The sequence below is a fragment of the Nannobrachium achirus genome (genome assembly GCF_963921795.1).
Source record: "Nannobrachium achirus genome assembly, chromosome: 10".
Lineage (NCBI taxonomy): Eukaryota > Metazoa > Chordata > Actinopteri > Myctophiformes > Myctophidae > Nannobrachium > Nannobrachium achirus.
Window position 1 is genome coordinate 64,466,343 of NC_137819.1, and position 7,671 is coordinate 64,474,013.

Here is a 7,671-nt window from a genome sequence, read left to right on the forward strand (position 1 = left end):
CTCCTTTTTTGTGCATTTATCTATGACGTGGATAGTGGGGTAGATGTGGATAGTGAGGGACTGAATATTTACTATTCTGTCCATAACGGCACATAACTCGGTAACGCGGCTGAGTGGGATTGGGCGCCGATGACCCCCGTGAGTCGCCACCGAGGCGAGCGCTAGCGAGCCGAGTTGCCGCTCCGTCGGGGTCTGTGGCGTGGGGCGTTACACCGGGGAACAGAGCATACTTGGCATCTGGTTCGAGGCTGGGATTCACCTCAGGTTTTATTTTTGCGCTCCTCTGAGGTTGACCACTAGATGTCGACATTTTACTACTAATATCTAGCCTCGTACCCGCCCCTCTTCCAGAAACCATTTCATTTGTTTCCTGCAAGAGAGTCTGGAATGATTGGAATGTGGGCTGGTTATAAGTCCGCAAAGGTTGGACGGGCCAATCAGCGTCGGCCCTCGGGGGCTCTGTGATTGACAGCGCACCAAAGCCAATGAGGGCTTTGATGACGTTTCTACACAGCGACCGACTCTCTCCCTTGATCATAACAAAGATGGCGGCGCTCAGCAGCGGATCTATCGGTAACATTAACGTTAATATAAAAAAAGCTATTACTGAAGTTATTGCAGAAATAGACACAATAAACGAACTTAAACAGGAGCAGGAGAATGCACTTGTGGAGTTTCTCAGTGGAGAAGACGTTTTTGCTGTTCTTCCAACCGGATTGGGCAAAAGCTTGATCTATCAACTTGCACCTTTGGTGACAAAGAAATTATCCCCGGCCATCAACCCAATTTTCATTGTCGTTTCGCCACTCACCGAACTCATGAAGGACCAGATAAAAGAAGCAGAACAACTCGGAATCACGGCTGTGCGGCTTGGTGATGATGATCACAGCGATGCGGACATTGAACAGGGACGCTACCAGCTTGTTTTCGGCAGTCCAGAGAACTGGTTGTTGAATAAAAAGTGGCGAAATATGTTGGCCGATCCCGTCTATCGTGAAAACCTCAAGGGAATAGTCGTAGACGAAGTCCACTGCACCTACAGATGGTAAATCTAAACATTTTTTATACTGTGTAACAAGTTATAATTGTTTTGTGTGTCATTGGTTGTAGTAGACTAGCCTGGTTACTCTGGTAACTCCCTCTGTGTGTGTGTGTGTGTGTGTGTGTGTGTGTGTGTGTGTGTGTGTGTGTGTGTGTGTGTGTGTGTGTATATATATATATATATATATAAACCCACTAACCCACTCTAGTCTACAAATAATTTAGGCCCAGTTATCTGTGAAAACATGTGGAAGATTAACCAGCTTCATTGTGTGTACATGCTAAATAAAACACTGTCTGCTATTTCTATATTAATTTCAGGGGACAAGGTAAAGACGGAAAGCCTGCCTTCAGAGAGAGCTTTGCAAAGCTTGGAGAACTTCGATCCATTGCAAAACAAAGTGAGTAAGATTGGCCCTGTAGTGGCTTAAATGTAATTACATTGTCTTGGTCATGTTCGTTTGTTCTATTTGTTTTGTTCGGTCTCTCATCTAGTAGCGTGGTAAACCAGACGGTCATGTTATGGTTTTACCAGGCTAATCTATTGTTAGCAATTTTATTTAATTGTTTTTTTCTGTCTTGTAGTTTAGAGGCTCTCAACCTTTTCAGCCCGCAACCTCTGGGGACCCCCCCACCCTGACAAGCACTAAGAATAGAGGAATTACAGTTAGTATAACACAGCTATTGTGAAATTAACCTATTTTCACAATGTCTCTCTATTACATTTGGCCAATGTTTAATTTCTCATTTTAGAGGTATTAAAAAGTACTTAATAAATTGTCAATTATAAATGTGCATAAACCCTCTAGTCTTTACACTTACACTTTATGTTGGTTTGGTCTGTTGAGAGAAAAAACAGTGTTGGACATTAAGTTAATCATCTGGGGGGACCCACAGGTTGAGAACCACTGTTGTAGTTTGCCATTGTACTGTTCTGCAATAAATAGCTGTTTTGTGACAACAGTTATGATCAATAAAATAAACATGGCATGTGTTCTATTCTTTTGTCTTGTTCAGATACACCAGTGTTGGCTCTGACAGCATCCGCAGACATGGCGTCCAGAAACAGAGTCATCAAAATTCTGCACATGGAGAAAGCAAAACGGCTGACCGTGAGCCCCAACAGAAGTAACATCAGACTAGGACTGGTCTCTCAACCAAAACTACAAAAACTACACTGTCTGGACTGGATAGTGGATGAGGTTCGAGCCAAGGCAACAGCGATGGCGCCGATCATCATCTACTGCCGTGCATTTAAGTCAGTAGGTGATGTGTACTGCTACCTGAAAGCGGAACTAGAGGATGATGCCTGGTTAGACAGAGACCCAGAGCAGAAGACGGAGACTCAACTGATTAGCATTTTCCATGCATACACATATCCAGAACTGAAGGACTATGTGATTCGTTCACTGAATGGACAGGGTAATTGCAGAGTGGTGGTTGCCACATCTGCCCTGGGTATGGGCCTCAACTTTCCCAACATCTCTCATGTGGTGATGTTTGGTCCACCAAACGACACAGAATCGATAGTCCAACAGGCTGGCAGGGCTGGGAGAAATGGACTGCAATCACACGCAGTTGTAATCAACACAAAACAGTCAATGCATGTGGATAAGGGGGTAAAAGAGGTAATGAAGACCAGCAAAGACGGCTGCTTCAGAAAAGCACTGTATAGTCCTTTTGAAGAGAATACCCAAAGTATTGAGCCAGGGCATCTCTGCTGTACATATTGTCATAAGTCTTGTTCATGTGATGCATCAGGTGTTTGTGTCGAACCTCTTCCCAGTTATGAGTTGCCGAAAAAGCAGTTTGTGCCTTTGAAGTCGAGGGAGGTCACACGCAATCAGAGAACCTTAATCAAGGACTTGTTAGAAAAGTACAAGAATGATTTGGTTGCCAACAAGCCATATCTCTTCACTAGCCAGGCACTTTGTACAGGATTTAGCAATCAGTTGATTGTTGCTGTTTTGGAAAATTGTGCGCACATTTTCGACCTAGACTACATTGTTAAACATCTTCCTGTCTTAAGCCACAAACATGCAAGGCACATATTGCAAGTGATCAATGATGTATTTCATGACATTGAAGATACGCTGCCTGCCTCTCCCCAGGATAGCTTTTGTGAACCAGATTTGTATTACCGTGGTTATTTTGATAAGAAAGATAACGATGCATACTGTGAATCCGACGAGGATTCAAATTCCAGCTCAGATGATGACAATTGAATTTTGCCTGAGCATCGAATATGCTCATTTGCCTTTGAGTCGCAATTTTGTACATTTCTTAATGCAAATGAATAAAAATCTCACTGTTTGATACTCAATTTTGTTTTTTCAATTGAGACTGCCAATAACTGTTAATAGTGCTAGGAGTTCAGATGGTCCCCAGCAAAAAAAATAGGATCCTTACATTTCCTGTTGGTTTTATTTCACACTCTCAAAAACAGAATTATTGTTAAACAGCAGCATTACATTTTCAAGAAGTCTTCACAATTAGAATGTAGAAAATGGTTTTGTTCAACGTCTCCAACTCTACTATGGTACAACAGCGTGTCATTTTGGACAAAATAAGTTTGGGGTCCGAGAGGCTAAATGCCTAATAATGGAAACTGATATGAAAAAGACTGCAACCCACCACAGATTTTGGTGCAGATAGGTATTAATCTTCAAATAAAGTTTATATTGGCATCTTTGAGCAATAGACAGAACACGACCTACAGCATATCAATATGCTTTGTCTATTTATATGGCTCAATCTTAATGTAAGAATTTGAAGATGGAGTTCCCATATTATTTCATGGTTTGCAATAAATCTGGGGTGATTGACGTCAAGCAAGACCTCCTGTAATATTACTTTCCTAACTAATGAGCACCCATCAGATGGTTCTCAAACTTTTTGGGCTTCAATAATGTAAGAAATGATTACATTTTCTCTGAAGTACCTCTTTCTACCCCTAGATGTACACGTTCCCCCAGAGAAACTGAGAAGCCATCAGATCCAAAGCCTGGTGAACAATTCTTTTGTAAAGTTAGTGATCTAGCCATTGAGTTTACAATCTAAAGTACACATACTCAACTCAACTATGAAGTTGCTGTATCAACTCAATAGCGCTTTATGAAAAAGAATTACAAGTTGTGGTTGAAATAATTTTTATTTGAGAAATAAACAAGTAATTATAATCTTAAAAATAACATTTACATGTGTACAAATAAAATAAATGATTATGGACAAATGGCACTTTCTGAGCTGTGCATATCTACAGTATATGGCCCCGTACAAGCAGTTAAGCCATTAAAACTAGGAAAGCATCGGTCTTTCACCATTTTACATAGGCCAATCAAAAATAGCAGATATAAAAACTCACAGTGTGTCACTTTGTGCTGCACTGCAAGCTTTTACATCTGCTATTTTTGAACAATTTGAAAATGAACTCCAGTGGAGTTAGGTGGTTTTGACCGAAGGGCTTTTTACTAATTTGCATTGGTTCAATATTATTTGAAACAACACACAGACAAAGGTGTTCAATAGCACATATTTATGAAGAAAAAAAAAAAGGATTGAGCTGGTTTGGCAGAAAGTGTGGAGTAAGGAGGTTTTGTCCCAAGCACTTTTTTACTTCTTTACACTTTCCATTTTGTTTCAATATTATTTTAACCAACACACAGACATAAAGGGTGTTCAATAGCACATATTTATGAAAACAGTTAGTTGGTTAGGCAGAAAGTGTGGAGTTGAGGTTTTGTCCCAAGCACTTTTTGCCATTTTCCATTTTGTTTCAAAATTATTTAACCCAACACTCAGCTGTAAAGTGCGGTCAATAGCCCTTATTCATGCCAAAAAATCTAAACCTCGAAAATAGAGTTAAGAGGTTTTGGCCAGACAGGGACAACATGTGAAATGGGAGACAAAATAACTGGTTTCAAACTGGATTCTTTCTAAATTCGATCAGTTTAAGAAGCATCCACTCAACAAATTTGGCCCAATCTAATTTGGAATAGATGTTCTGGTCAAAACCAGGGAAGGCCTTGAATTCTCTGCCGGGATGACTTGCGAAGAGCTCTCCTTCCATTGCCACCTCTGCAAGTGTTAGGATTTCCTTGGTCTGGTCAGGTGTGCGATGCTTGCCACTTTGCCTTGCCACTCTCAGCTCCTTGTCTGTGGCATCCAGCAAGGGCTTGAGGACACCGATGGACCTACTAATTCTGTCAGCAGATCGCTCTTTCATGTTTGAACCAAGGCCCTTCAAAAATGACTTGAGGAAATTATTCAAATGTTCCAGATGCAAGTCTAGGCTCAGGTTATTTCCTTTTCCCCCCCTGGTGTTCCAGAACCGGTTCCATTTGAGGCTGTGGGCCAACTTGGGTGGAAGAGTGGCATTCACTTGGACTGATTGCAGGAAGACACTGTAGGCATAGTTGGTGTGCCCATATGCCTTATAAATAGGAAGGGCCACCCTATACAGCCTCAGTAGTCTCTCACCATCTCCTTCCTTCACTGCATCTCGGAGGCTTAGCAATAAAAACCCAAAGCTTAATCTTGCCTCCGAATGCTCTTTTTTGTGGTCCCTGTTGGAGGTGGGTGAGGAGATGGGTAGATCTGGTTGTAGCTGGAGGTCGTGGGATTTGCGCTCATGTGTGTCACGGGCCTTGCTGTATTTGTAGGTCTTTGAGCATCCTTCAAAGCGGCACCTAAGCTGTTTCTGTGGAGACAACAGTGTGAGAATTAAAAGAGAGACATTGGACTATAGTGTACTGTGACTACTAAGACAGGTGGTGGGACAAACATGGTATTGTCAAACGGTGCATTTTCCTTTAGTTGTGTGATTTAAAAGTAAGGAAGGTTGCAATAATATCTTAAAAAGTATGGTTAGCATATTTTTCAGGACAGTTTACATACATACATTAGCCTAGTAAAGCACTAACTTACGTAATCGAGGAGGATTCCAAAAGATCTCTTGAGAATAAATGAGAATTCAGAAGGGCGGTTTACGAGATATACATGCATGCATACATGCATGCATACATACATTCAGTCTACACAGCACAGCCTCATCTACAAAGGCGTACAAATAATAAAATACAATCATGCAAACGTTTAAATACCTTAGGTGGTGGTTTTTCGGCAAAAAGCTCAGTGGGAACGGCAAACTGGTCACTCATGTTGAAGCTGTCCACAACTAGAGCCACTGTATCGTGCAACCAGGTCCTCTGCTCCTCTGCATCCTCTGAGTTCCTTATGTGGTCCGGAATGAATCCCTCTGGGACTTCTGTTAACGGTAATGGTAAAAGGAAAAAACACTGTCTTTATGGAAATAATTTTTCTGGCTTTAGCCAGAATGATAACATGGATTTACTCACACGTTCCTCCACGGTATCAGTCTGGACTTCGCCCATAGGGAGTGAGTATGGGAAAGTGACAGCGGTGTTCGGTTGAAACAGTTTCTCATACTCTCTCCCTATGGGTCGAAGTCCAGACAGATACCGTGGAGGAACGTGTGAGTGAATCCATGTTATCAATCTGGCTAAAGCCAGACTAGTAAATAATTATTACCTGTAAATACACATTTTGAATTAAAATATGAACTGACAAAATACTATACCAGTAACATCCTTCAGCTTAAAACGGGTCATTGCTGCCGCCAGGAAAAGTGCCGTCGTGTCAAGCTCTATGAACTGTTTGTATGCATTAAATGCAGTACGGGGGCCCTTCTTTGCATTACTGCACCTAAGAAATATTAACAGTTTGTTATGATTAACATTGCACTATGCTAGCCTTGTAAACCACTGCATTTTCAGGCAGTTGATGGTCTACGAGACTAGCACTTTACTGTGCCTCTCTCCCTTACAGACACACACACAAACAGTAATAAAATGAAAAAGAATAAACGAACCAGTTGAAACTTTTCATACCGAGCCTTAATTCATGTTGGCCTGGCGTTCACTGGAGAAAGGACTACAGACACACACACACACACACACACAGTAATAAAATGAAAAAGAATGAACTAACCAGTTGAAACTTTTCATACCGAGCCTTAATTCATGTTGGCCTGGCGTTCACTGGAGAAAGGACGACCCACACACACACACACACACACACACACACACACACACACACACACACACACACACACACACACACACACACACACACACACACACACACACACACACACACACACACACACACACACACAGTAATACAATGAAAAAGAATAAACTAACCAGTTGAAACTTTTCATACCGAGCCTTAATTCATGTTGGCCTGGCGTTCACTGGAGAAAGGCAACAAGCGTATCTCTCACATCTCACAATCTCTCTTTCACACTCACTCACACACACACACCCACACGCGTGCGTGCAAACACACATGCACATGCACGCACAGTTGATAACCAGCCCAAAATTCATGGGGGCCGGTGTGCACTGCAGAACAAACAGACAGAACATACAGTTAAAAAACAGGTGAAGACAGAGATTACATTAATGGTATTTTTGAATATGACTGGTTACATTTTGAGTGCAATGCTTTTACAAACCTGAGCCTGTTCATGTTGGAGACCAAGGTACCTTGGTCTTTGGCAGATGCATCATCAAAGAAGATCTTGTGATATATCTGAATGACATTTTA

The 7,671-nt window shown here is 41.6% G+C and overlaps 1 long non-coding RNA gene across 1 annotated transcript; it reads right to left on the reverse strand.

The window, feature by feature from the left end:
- Window positions 1-6,230: 6,230 nt before the first annotated feature.
- On the reverse strand, window positions 6,231-6,977 carry LOC308292711. The gene is made up of 3 exons (XR_013962422.1): window positions 6,932-6,977; window positions 6,641-6,765; window positions 6,231-6,307 (listed from the first exon to the last, which is right to left on the reverse strand). It is a non-coding gene; the product is annotated as an uncharacterized lncRNA (long non-coding RNA).
- Between the last annotated feature and the right edge of the window lie 694 nt (window positions 6,978-7,671).